This window comes from Rhipicephalus microplus, chromosome 8, assembly GCF_043290135.1.
Source record: "Rhipicephalus microplus isolate Deutch F79 chromosome 8, USDA_Rmic, whole genome shotgun sequence".
Lineage (NCBI taxonomy): Eukaryota > Metazoa > Arthropoda > Arachnida > Ixodida > Ixodidae > Rhipicephalus > Rhipicephalus microplus.
In genome coordinates this window covers 79,906,355-79,917,499 of record NC_134707.1, presented here as the reverse complement: position 1 = coordinate 79,917,499, position 11,145 = coordinate 79,906,355, and the positions used below count along the sequence as shown (strand labels likewise).

The following is an 11,145-nucleotide window of genomic DNA, read 5'->3' as shown; positions in this document are numbered from 1 at the left end:
AAGTACCGTGCGCTAAGCAATTGCGCCACTGGGAAACACGGTCGCAAGTAGGAGCGGTGACCTAAAGAATGTTTCTGCACATACATCCAGTAAACAAATGTTTTCGGGACAGGAAGTCGCCAGCATTGAGTATACAACCTCATGACTAACTAAGAAAACTAATAAAAATTTCATTCCGCCGGTGAGGCTCGATCTCACAACTCCGGCATAGCTCACAAAAACTGTCGTATAAGTACCGTGCGCTAACCAATTGCGCCACTGAGGAACACGGTGGCACTTTGGAGCGGTGCCTTAAAGAATGTTTTCTGCACACGCCTCCAGTAAACAAATGTTTTCGAACCAGGAAGTTGCCAGCTTTGAGTTTACATCTAACCTTATGACTAATTATGAAAAGTAATAAAAATTTCATTCCCCAGGTGAGGTTCGAACTCACAAACCCAGCATAGCTCACGTGAACTGTCGTAAAAGTACCGTGCGCTAACCAATTGTGCCACTGGGGAACACGGTCGCACGTAGGAGCGGTGCTTTAAAGAATGTTACCTGCACATACTTCCAGTAAACAAATGTTTTTGAGCCAGCAAGTCGCCAGTTTGAGTACACAACCTCATGACTAAATATGAAAACTAATAAAAAATTCGTTCCACAGGTGAAGCTCGAACTCACAACCCCGGCATGGCTCACGAGAACTGTCATATAAGTACCATGCGCTAACCAATCGCGCCACTGGGGAACATGGTCGCACGTAGGAGCGGTGCTTTAAAGAATGTTCTCTGAGAATACCTCCAGTAAAGAAATGTTTTCGAGCCAGGAAGTCACCAGTATGAGTACAAAACCTCATGACTAAATATAAAAACTAATAAAAATTTCATTCCCCAGGTGAGGCTCAAACTCACAACCTAGGCATAGTTCACGATAACTGTCGTATAAGTACTGTGCGCTAACCAGTTGTGCCACTGGGAAATATGGTTGCACGTAGGAGTGTTTCCTTTAGTACTGTTGTCTAACACAACTCCAGTAAACAAATGTTTTCGAGCCAGGCAGTCGCCAGCATTGAGTATACAATAAGGCTCATGACTAAATGTGGAAACTAATAAAAATTTTATTCCCCAGGGAGGCCCGAACTCACAACCCCGGCATAGCTCACGAAAAATGTCTATAAGTACTGTGCGCTAACCAATTGTGCCACTGGGGAACGCGGTCGCACTTTGGAGCGGTACCTTAAAGAATGTTTTCTGCACACGCCTCCAGTAAACGAATGTTTTCGAACCAGGTGTCACACATGTCCCGTTTATTAGGGAGGCGATCGCCGGGCTAATTCCAAGAGCCGAAGTATCGGCCCCCCGAACCGCACCACGAAAGCGTGGTGAATTTAGAAGTGGTCCGTATTGGTCCGCCAGCGGACGCCGGCTGTGGTCCAATGAACAAGACAGAGCCGAGAGTTGATAAACAAACAAAATTATATTCTCATTAACGGCAGATCAAAAACAATACACACGTATGCACACTCCACAATAGTTACATACAATACGTCACCAAACAGACAATGTACTACACAGTACAATCAACCACACTTGAAACAACGGACACAGACAACAATACGCGCTACAATGCAGTCGCATGCACTGAACAACCAAGACACTTAAAGACTAAAGAGATATAAAACCTATTCAGTCCAAAGTCCTTGGAACAAAAGTCTGAATGATACTCTTCCGAGAATCACTCACTCAAAGTCCAGCGTTGTTGTCGTTCCGCAGCTCTCGAAGTTATCTTCCAGGAAACCTCCCGTCTTCAATTGGCCACTCTTCAAACTTCAACTTCTTCGCCGGAACACGTCGGCTTCACACTCGCAGCGGTTGCCACGGGTCTTCGCTCGATAGCGGTAAACACACACACTCTTGCCTGTAGCTCGAGCCGTCCCTACGGACCACAAACTTCGCCGACTACACGGTGGACTCTCTACGCACTCTGGCGCTCACTTCCGTCTCCTCCTGTTCTGTCACTACGGGCAGAACCTTCGCCGACTACACGGCGGAATTCCTACGCGCTCCGGCGCTAACGTTCCGTCTTCTCCTGATTTCTCGTCTCGGCTGCTCGGTTAAATACCTTGCGGTGCGACTTTCCAGATGTTTCTCGTCATTTCGTCGGCGCGATACGCAGCGAAGGCTGGGGAGAGGCACGAGACGGTTCGACTGCCCTCTCCCGAGGATGATTCACTCGGTCTGACCCCGCCTCCTTCGTTCTAGAAAAATCGTGGTCTTGCTGGGCCGCCGATGTGGGGTGAGGAGGATCGTCTGCGAAGCCGTGCTTCTGCGGGGAGAGCGCGCGCCCGGGAGCCCTGGATGTTTGCTTTCTTTTTTTTCTTTTTACCTCGCGGCGTTTCTGCCGCCCGTTGTCGCAAGGATTTGGCGGCGCGCTCTTGTTTAGCGCTCGTTCTGTGACACTGCCCCCCACTTTAAGAATATTATCTCATAATATTCAAAACCACACAAACGACCGCGAACAGTCACCACACATTCTCACAGACTGTAACACAATCCGTCGCTCATGACACTTCACATTCACAATATATCACGCAATACAATCTTACATTGTAGTTCAATTCCACAACACATGAAATATAACCACAGGCACATGAGTACAACACTCCACCACACATTCTCAATAATACAAATGTACAAAGTTCTCTCACTACAACAATGGTACAATACTATACATCACATCACCGCACAGAACACTGACTCACTCGACATACACTTGAGACGCAGGATAAGAAGAACGTTAACACAACATATGTCACTCAGCACTGCCCAACACATTCTGATTTGACTTCTCCACTTATCCTGAGTACTTCGAGCAGCGCTTGCGCCCCTTTTTGCGGTGCTCGCTCGATCTCTTCTTGTGTTTCCACGTTCCTTTTCGGCGAGCCCCTTCCCACGACGGTATCTGAGGCGGCGTCTCAGCCATCGTTGTCACTTCCGACACCGTTAACGCGTCATTACCTTCGACGGGTCCTGTCTGTTTATTTACCCGCTCGATCGTGCCTCTACATTTTGCCCGGCTGGCCGACTCCGTCTCCTTTACACTGTCGGTCGGTTTAGGTCGTGCCGACGTAAGTCCGGTTGCTCGGCCCGCGAACTTATTCGACACGATCGTCTTCTCCTTCGCTGTCTCTTGCGCCGCAGCTTCACCTTGTGCTCTAGTGAGATCCGTCACGGGATGCTCCTCCCTTGTATCTCGCGGCCGCTGTGTTGGCGAGGGCTCGATCTTCGGGTCTTCTCCCAAACATTCTGGATCACTTGGCCCTCGCGCCCCGTCGATGTTTCCGATGACAAGGTCATACAGGGGGGTCGCCATGCATAACGCAGTAACCTTCCCGCTGAAGTACGGGGTTTCAACCTCAATTTCTGCTTCGGGAAGCATTCGGACCGTACGGTCAATTAGGCAAACCGGTTTCGTTCTGCCTGTCAACTCTCTTTCCCGTACCAAATTTCTCCTCACGATAACCGTGGAGCTACCGGTGTCTCTTAGAACCGTAATCTTCTTGCCTGCAATCTTTCCAGGAAGCGTTGGCATTCCCTTCGTAACACCGGTTGGCTGTTTTGACATTACAGCCCCCACAATAGGAATTTTCTCCCCATTCTTCAACTCTACGAATCCATCAGTGACGGCATTATTATCAGATTTCGGTGCCGCTTGAACACAGGATACCTGGTGAGTTTGACTCACTCCGTTCCGACAAGCATCTGCTTTGTGCCCAGTCTGACCACACTTGAAACATTTTACTACCGTAGGGCTCGTAAAGATCGTTCGACAGTTTTTCGCGCGATGACCCACTCGGTTACACAGAAAACATCGCTGCATGCTCTCTGGTGCACGCTTCTTTTCTTCAGGAGCCAATTTCTTCGAATCATCGGGACAATCCTTCTTGACCTTGGCCAAATTAGTTCCTCCTTGCGCTTCTAAGAATTGATCAGCCAATTCAAGCATTCCTTCAAATGACTCCGCCTTCCTCTCTTTCAAATACAGCGACAGGCTTGGGTGGCAACTAGTAAGAAATTGTTCTTTAATTAGCAGCTCTCTAAGCTCATCGTACTCCTGTGCTGTCCCTGAAAGTTCAATCCATCTGTCGAAATAATGGCAAAGTCGGGCGGCATACTGCGTAGCTGTCTCACCGTCAGCTGGCTTTCCTGTCCGAAATCTGTCCCGGAATCCTTCCACAGTGAATCTAAATCGCTTCAACAAAGCAGCTTTCACCTTTGCATAGTTGGCTGCATCGGTCGGCGTCAGCCTACCGTACACACTGAGCGCTTCACCACTCAAGCAAGTACTCAAAGCAGCTGCCCATTGATGTTCCGGCCAATTCTGGCTCTTCGCAATCGTCTCAAATCGGTGGAGGTACGCGTCTAGGTCGTCCTTCCTTTCATCAAACGCTACGAGCAGCTTGCTTGGGTTCAAGCGGAAGCCGTGGTCTTCCCGTTCGCTGCTTTCAACTCTAGCTTGGACCGGAGTTTCACTTCGCTGTTGCAAACGGAGCCGCTCGAGTTCCATCTCGTGCTGCCGCTGCCGCTCCCTTTCCTCTCTTTCTTCTTTCAGCTGGCGCTCTTTTGCCTCTCTTTCCTCTCTCGCCCTTTCGGCTGCCAACTTTTCTCGCTCCAGCTCCAACTTCAATTGCTGCTCTCTTTCTTCTTTCGCCCTTTCAGCTGCAAGCTTTTCTCTCTCTAACTCCAACTTCAATTGTTGCTCTCTTTCTTCCTTCGCCTTTTCAGCTGCCAACCTCTCTCGTTCCAACTCAGCTGCTTTTTCTTCCTTGGCTCTCTCAGCTGCCAACCTCTCTCGTTCTAACTCAGCGGCTTTTTCTTCCTTGGCTCTCTCCGCTGCCAACCTCTCTCTCTCCACCGCCTCTTTCTCCTTCTGGCTTACCCACTTCCGTAGTTCGGCGCCAGAAAGACCCATCTTCTCACCAAGCGCAACTAACTTTTCGAGATCCATTGTGTCTCGCAACTCGCAAATAAAACCTTGCCGCGTGCAAAAAGTATCTGCCTAAATCGGTCTATCGGAACACTCCCCTGCGCTCGTTAACGAGAACACTGAACAACACACAAAATCGTTCCGATAGCAGTATCAACAACTCGAGGCTCTTTCTCACTTCCTTGGACACACTGTGCACCAAAAGGTCCTGATTCGCGGACGCCAGAATTAATTGTCACACATGTCCCGTTTATTAGGGAGGCGATCGCCGGGCTAATTCCAAGAGCCGAAGTATCGGCCCCCCGAACCGCACCACGAAAGCGTGGACAATTTAGAAGTGGTCCGTATTGGTGCGCCAGCGGACGCCGGCTGTGGTCCAAAGAACAAGACAGAGCCGAGAGTTGATAAACGAACAAAATTATATTCTCATTAACGGCAGATCAAAAACAATACACACGTATGCACACTCCACAATAGTTACATACAATACGTCACCAAACAGACAATGTACTACACAGTACAATCAACCACACTTGAAACAACGGACACAGACAACAATACGCGCTACAATGCAGTCGCATGCACTGAACAACCAAGACACTTAAAGACTAAAGAGATATAAAACCTATTCAGTCCAAAGTCCTTGGAACAAAAGTCTGAATGATACTCTTCCGAGAATCACTCACTCAAAGTCCAGCGTTGTTGTCGTTCCGCAGCTCTCGAAGTTCTCTTCCAGGAAACCTCCCGTCTTCAATTGGCCACTCTTCAAACTTCAACTTCTTCGCCGGAACATGCGGCTTCACACTCGCAGCGGTTGCCACGGGTCTTCGCTCGATAGCGGTAAACACACACACTCTTGCCTGTAGCTCGAGCCGTCCCTACGGACCACAAACTTCGCCGACTACACGGCGGACTCTCTACGCACTCTGGCGCTCACTTCCGTCTCCTCCTGTTCTGTCACTACGGGGAGAACCTTCGCCGACTACACGGCGGAATTCCTACGCGCTCCGGCGCTAACGTTCCGTCTTCTCCTGATTTCTCGTCTCGGCTGCTCGGTTAAATACCTTGCGCGCGACTTTCCAGATGTTTCTCGTCATTTCGTCGGCGCGATACGCAGCGAAGGCTGGGGAGAGGCACGAGACGGTTCGACTGCCCTCTCCCGAGAATGATTCACTCGGTCTGACCCCGCCTCCTTCGTTCTAGAAAAATCGCGGTCTTGCTGGGCCGCCGATGTGGGGTGAGGATGATCGTCTGCGAAGCCGTGCTTCTGCGGGGAGAGCGCGCGCCCGGGAGCCCTGGATGTTTGCTTTCTTTTTTTTTTCTTTTTACCTCGCGGCGTTTCTGCCGCCCGTTGTCGCAAGGATTTGGCGGCGCGCTCTTGTTTAGCGCTCGTTCTGTGACACCAGGAAGTCGCCAGCTTTGAGTGTACAACTAACCTCATGACTAATTATGAAAACTAATAAAAATTTCATTCCCATGGTGAGGCTCGGACTCACAAACCCGGCATAGCTCACGTGAACTGTCGTGAAAGTACCGTGCGCTAACCAATTGCGCCACTGGGGAACACGGTCGCACGTAGGAGCGGTGCTTTAAAGAATGTTCCCTGCACATACTTCCAGTAAACAAATGTTTTTGAGCCAGCGAGTCGCCAGTTTGAGTACACAACCCCATGACTAAATATGAAAACTAATAAAAATTTCATTCCCCAGTTGAGGCTCGAACTCACAACCCAGGCATAGTTCACGATATCTGTCGTACAATACGGTGCGCTAACCCATTGCGCCACTGTCGAATACGGTTGCACGTTGGAGTGTTTCCCTTAGTACTGTTGTCTACACACGACTCCAGTGAACAAGTGTTTTTGAGCCAGGCAGTCGCCGGCATTGAGTATACAATTAACCTCATGTATAAATATGAAAACTAATAAATATTTCGTTCCCAAGTGAGGCTCGAACCATCAATTCCGGCATAGCTCACGAAAACTGTCGTATCAGTACCGTGCGCTAACCAATTGCGCCACTGGGGAACACGGTCGCACGTAGGAGCGGTGCCTTAAAGAATGTTCCCTGCACATACCTCCAGTAAACAAATGTTTTCGAGCCAGGATGTCGCCGGTATGAGTACACAACCTCATGACTAAATATGAGAATTAATAAAAATTTACATCCCCAGGTTAGCCTCGAACTCACAATTCAGGCATAGCTCACGATAACCCTCGTATAAATACGGTGCGATAACCAATTGCGCCAATGGGTAATACGGTTGCACGTAGGAGTGTTTCCTTTAGTACTGTTGTCTACACACAACTCCAGTAAACAAATGTTTTCGGGACAGGAAGTCGCCAACATTGAGTATAGAACCTCATGACAAATGAAAAAAAAACTAATAAAAATTTCATTCCACAGGTGAGGCTCGATCTGACAACCCCGGCATAGCTCACGATAACTGTCATATAATCCCATGCACTAACCGATTGCGCCACTGGGGAATACGGTTGCACAAAGGAGCAAGGCGTTAAAGAATGTTTTCTGCACGTACTTCCAGTAAACAAATGTTTTCGAACCACGAAGTTGCCAGCTTTAAGTATACAATTACCTCAAGACTAAATAATAAAACTAATAAAAATTTCATTCCACAGGTGAGGCTCAAACTCACAACCCCGGCATATATCACGAGAACTGTCGTATAAGTACCGTGTGCTAGCCGATATCGCCACGGGGGAACACGGTCGCACGTAGGAGGGTTTCCTTTAAGACTGTTGTCTGCACATACTTCCAGTAAACAATTGTCTTCGAGCCAGGAAGTCTTCAGTATGAGCTCAAAACCTCATGAATAAATATGAGAACTAATAAAAATTTCATTCCTCAGGTGAGGCTCGAACTCACAACCCCGGCATAGCTCACGAATACAGTCGTATAAGTAGCGTGCGCTAACCAATTGCGCCACTGGGAATACAGTTGCACGTAGGAGAGGTGCCTTAAAGAATGTTCCCAGCACATACCTCCAGTACACAAAGGTTTTCGGGACAAGAGTCGCCAGCATTCAGTATACAACCGCATGACTAATTATTAAAACTAATAAATGTTTCATTCCCCAGGTCAGCCTCGAACTCACAACCCAAGCATAGTTCATGATAACTGTCGTATAAGTACGGGGCACTAACCAATTGCACCACTGGAAATACAGTTGCACGTAGGAGTGTTTCCTTTAGTATTGTTGTCTACACACAACTTTAGTAAACAAATGTTTTAGTGCCAGGCAGTCGCCAGCATTGAGTATACAACTAGCCACATGACTAAATATGAAAACTAATAAAAATTTTATTCCCCAGGGAGGCTCGAACACACAAGCACGCCATAGCTAACGAGAACTGTCGTATAAGTACCGTGCGCTAAGCAAATTGCGCCACTGGGGAACAAGGTCGCACGTAAGAGCGGTACCTTAAAGAATGGTCCCTGCACATACCTCCAGTAAACAAATGTTTTCGGGACAACAAGTCGCCAGCTTTGAGTATACAATTGACCTCACGACTAATTATGAAAACTAATAAAAATTTAATACCCAAAGGTGAGGCTCAAACTCAGAACCCCGGCATAGCTCACGAGAACTGTCTATAAGTACTGTGCGCTAACCAATTGTGCCACTGGGGAACGCGGTTGCACTTTGGAGCGGTGCCTTAAAGAATGTTTTCTGCACACGCCTCCAGTAAACAAATGTTTTCGAACCAGGAAGTTGCAAGCTTTGAGTTTACAACTAACCTCATGACTAATTATGAAAACTAATAAAAATTTCATTCCCCAGGTTAGGCTCGAACTCACAAACCCAGCATAGCTCACGTGAACTGTCGTAAAAGTACCGTGCGCTAACCAATTGCGCCACTGCTGAACATGGTCGCACGTAAGAGCGGTGCTTTAAAAAATGTCCCCTGCCCATACTTCCAGTAAACAAATGTTTTTGAGCCAGCAAGTCGCCAGTTTGAGTACACAACCTCATGACTAAATATGAAAACTAATAAAAAATTCGTTCCACAGGTGAAGCTCGAACTCACAACCCCGGCATAGCTCACGAGAACTGTCGTATAAGTGCGGTGCGGTAACCAATTGCGCCAATGGGGAATACGGTTGCACGTGAGAGTGTCTCCATTAGTACTGTTGTCTACACACAACTGCAATAAACAAATGTGTTCAAGCCAGGCAGTCGCCAGCATTGAGTATACAATTAACCTCCTGACTAAATATCATAACTAATGTAAACTTTTTCCCCAGGGAGGCTAGAACTCACAAGCACGCCATAGCTAACGAGAACTGTCGTATAAGTACCGTGCGCTAAGCAATTGCGCCACTGGGGAACAAGGTCGCAAATAGGAGCGGTGCCTAAAGAATGTTCGCTGCACATACCTCCAGTAAACAAATGTTTTCGGGACAGGAAGTCGCCAGTATTCAGTATACAGTCTCATGACTAATGATGATAGATAATAAAAATTACATTCCCCAGGTGAGGCTCGAACTCACAACCTCGGCATAGCCTACGAAAATTGTCGTATAAGTACCGTGCGCTAACCAATTGTGCCACTGGGAAATACGGTTGCTCAAAGGAGCAGAGCCTTAAAGAATGTTCCCTGCTCATAACTCCAGTAAACAAATGTTTTCGAACCAGGAAGTCACCAGCTTTGAGTACACAAGTAACTCATCACTAATTATGAAAACTAATGCATCTTCAATCTCCCAGGTGGTGCTCGAACTCACTACCCTGGCATGGCTTTCGAGAACTGCCGTATAAGTACCGTGCGCTAACCGATTGCGTCACTGAGGAATATAGTTGCACGTAGAAGCGGTGCAAGAATGAATGTTCCCTGCATATACTTTTACTTTTTTATTCAGGTTACCCCTAAAGGCCCTCTAGAAGAAGGTATTACATAGGGGGGGGGCAATACAACAAGGTTTACAGCAAGATGAAGTGCAACCTGACAACCGCAACAAAGCGCAAACCATTAATACGGGCAGCAATCGCATGGCGTTATACAATAGTTAAAGAACGAAAGAAACCAAACAACAAAAGCAACATATCTCCAGTAAACAAATGTTTTAGAGTAAGGAAGTCGCCAGTATGAGTACAAAACCTCATGACTAAATTTTAAAACTAATAAAAACTTCATTCCCCAGGTGAGGCTCGAACTCACAGCCCAGGGATAGTTCACGATATCTGTCATACAATACGGTTCGCTAACCAATTGCGCCACTGTCGAATACGGTTGCACGTTGGAGTGTTTCCTTTGGTACTGTTGTCTACACACAACTCCAGTGAACAAGTGTTTTTGAGCCAGGCAGTCGCCAGCATTGAGTATACAATTAACCTCATGACTAAATATGAAAACTAATAAATATTTCGTTCCCAAGTGAGGCTCGAACCCACAACCCCGGCATAGCTCACGAAAACAGTCGTACAAGTACCGTGCGCTATCCAATCGCGCCACTGGGGAACACTGTCGCACGTAGAAGCGGTGCTTTAAAGAATATTCTCTGCACGTACCTCCAGTGAAGAAATGTTTTCGAGCCAGGAAGTGGCCAGTATGAGTACACAACCTCATCACTGAATATAAAAACCAATAAAAATTTCATGTCCCAGGTGAGGCTCGAACTCACAACCAGGCATAGTTCACGATAACGGTCTTATAAGTACGGTGCGCTAACCAATTGTGCCACTGGGAAATACGGTTGCACGTAGGAGTGTTTCCTTTAGTACTGTTGTCTAACACAACTCCAGTAAACAAATGTTTTCGAACAAGGCAGTCGCCAGCATTGAGTATACAATCAACCTTATGACTAAATATGGAAACTAATAAAAATTTTATTCCCCAGGGAGGCTCGAACTCACAACCACGCCATAGCTAACGAGAACTGTCGTATAAGTACCGTGCGATAAGCAATGGCGCCACTGGGGAACACGGTCGATCGTAGGAGCGGTGCCCTAAAGAATGTTCCCTGCATATACCTCCTGTAAAAAATGTTTTGTTACAGGAAGTCGCCAAAATTGAGTATACAACCTCATGACTAATAATGAAAACTAATAAAAATTTCATCCCCCAGGTGCGGCTCGAACTCAGAACCCAGGCATAGTTCATGATAACGGTCGTGTAAGTACGGTGCGCTAACCAATGGTGCCACTGGGAAATACGGT

At 47.4% G+C, this 11,145-nt stretch overlaps 1 non-coding gene across 1 annotated transcript; it reads right to left on the bottom strand.

The window, feature by feature from the left end:
* Positions 1–9,454: 9,454 nt before the first annotated feature.
* Positions 9,455–9,546, bottom strand: TRNAI-UAU (transfer RNA isoleucine (anticodon UAU)). Its single transcript is given in 2 exon segments — positions 9,455–9,490; positions 9,509–9,546. It is a non-coding gene; the product is annotated as a tRNA-Ile (tRNA).
* Between the last annotated feature and the right edge of the window lie 1,599 nt (positions 9,547–11,145).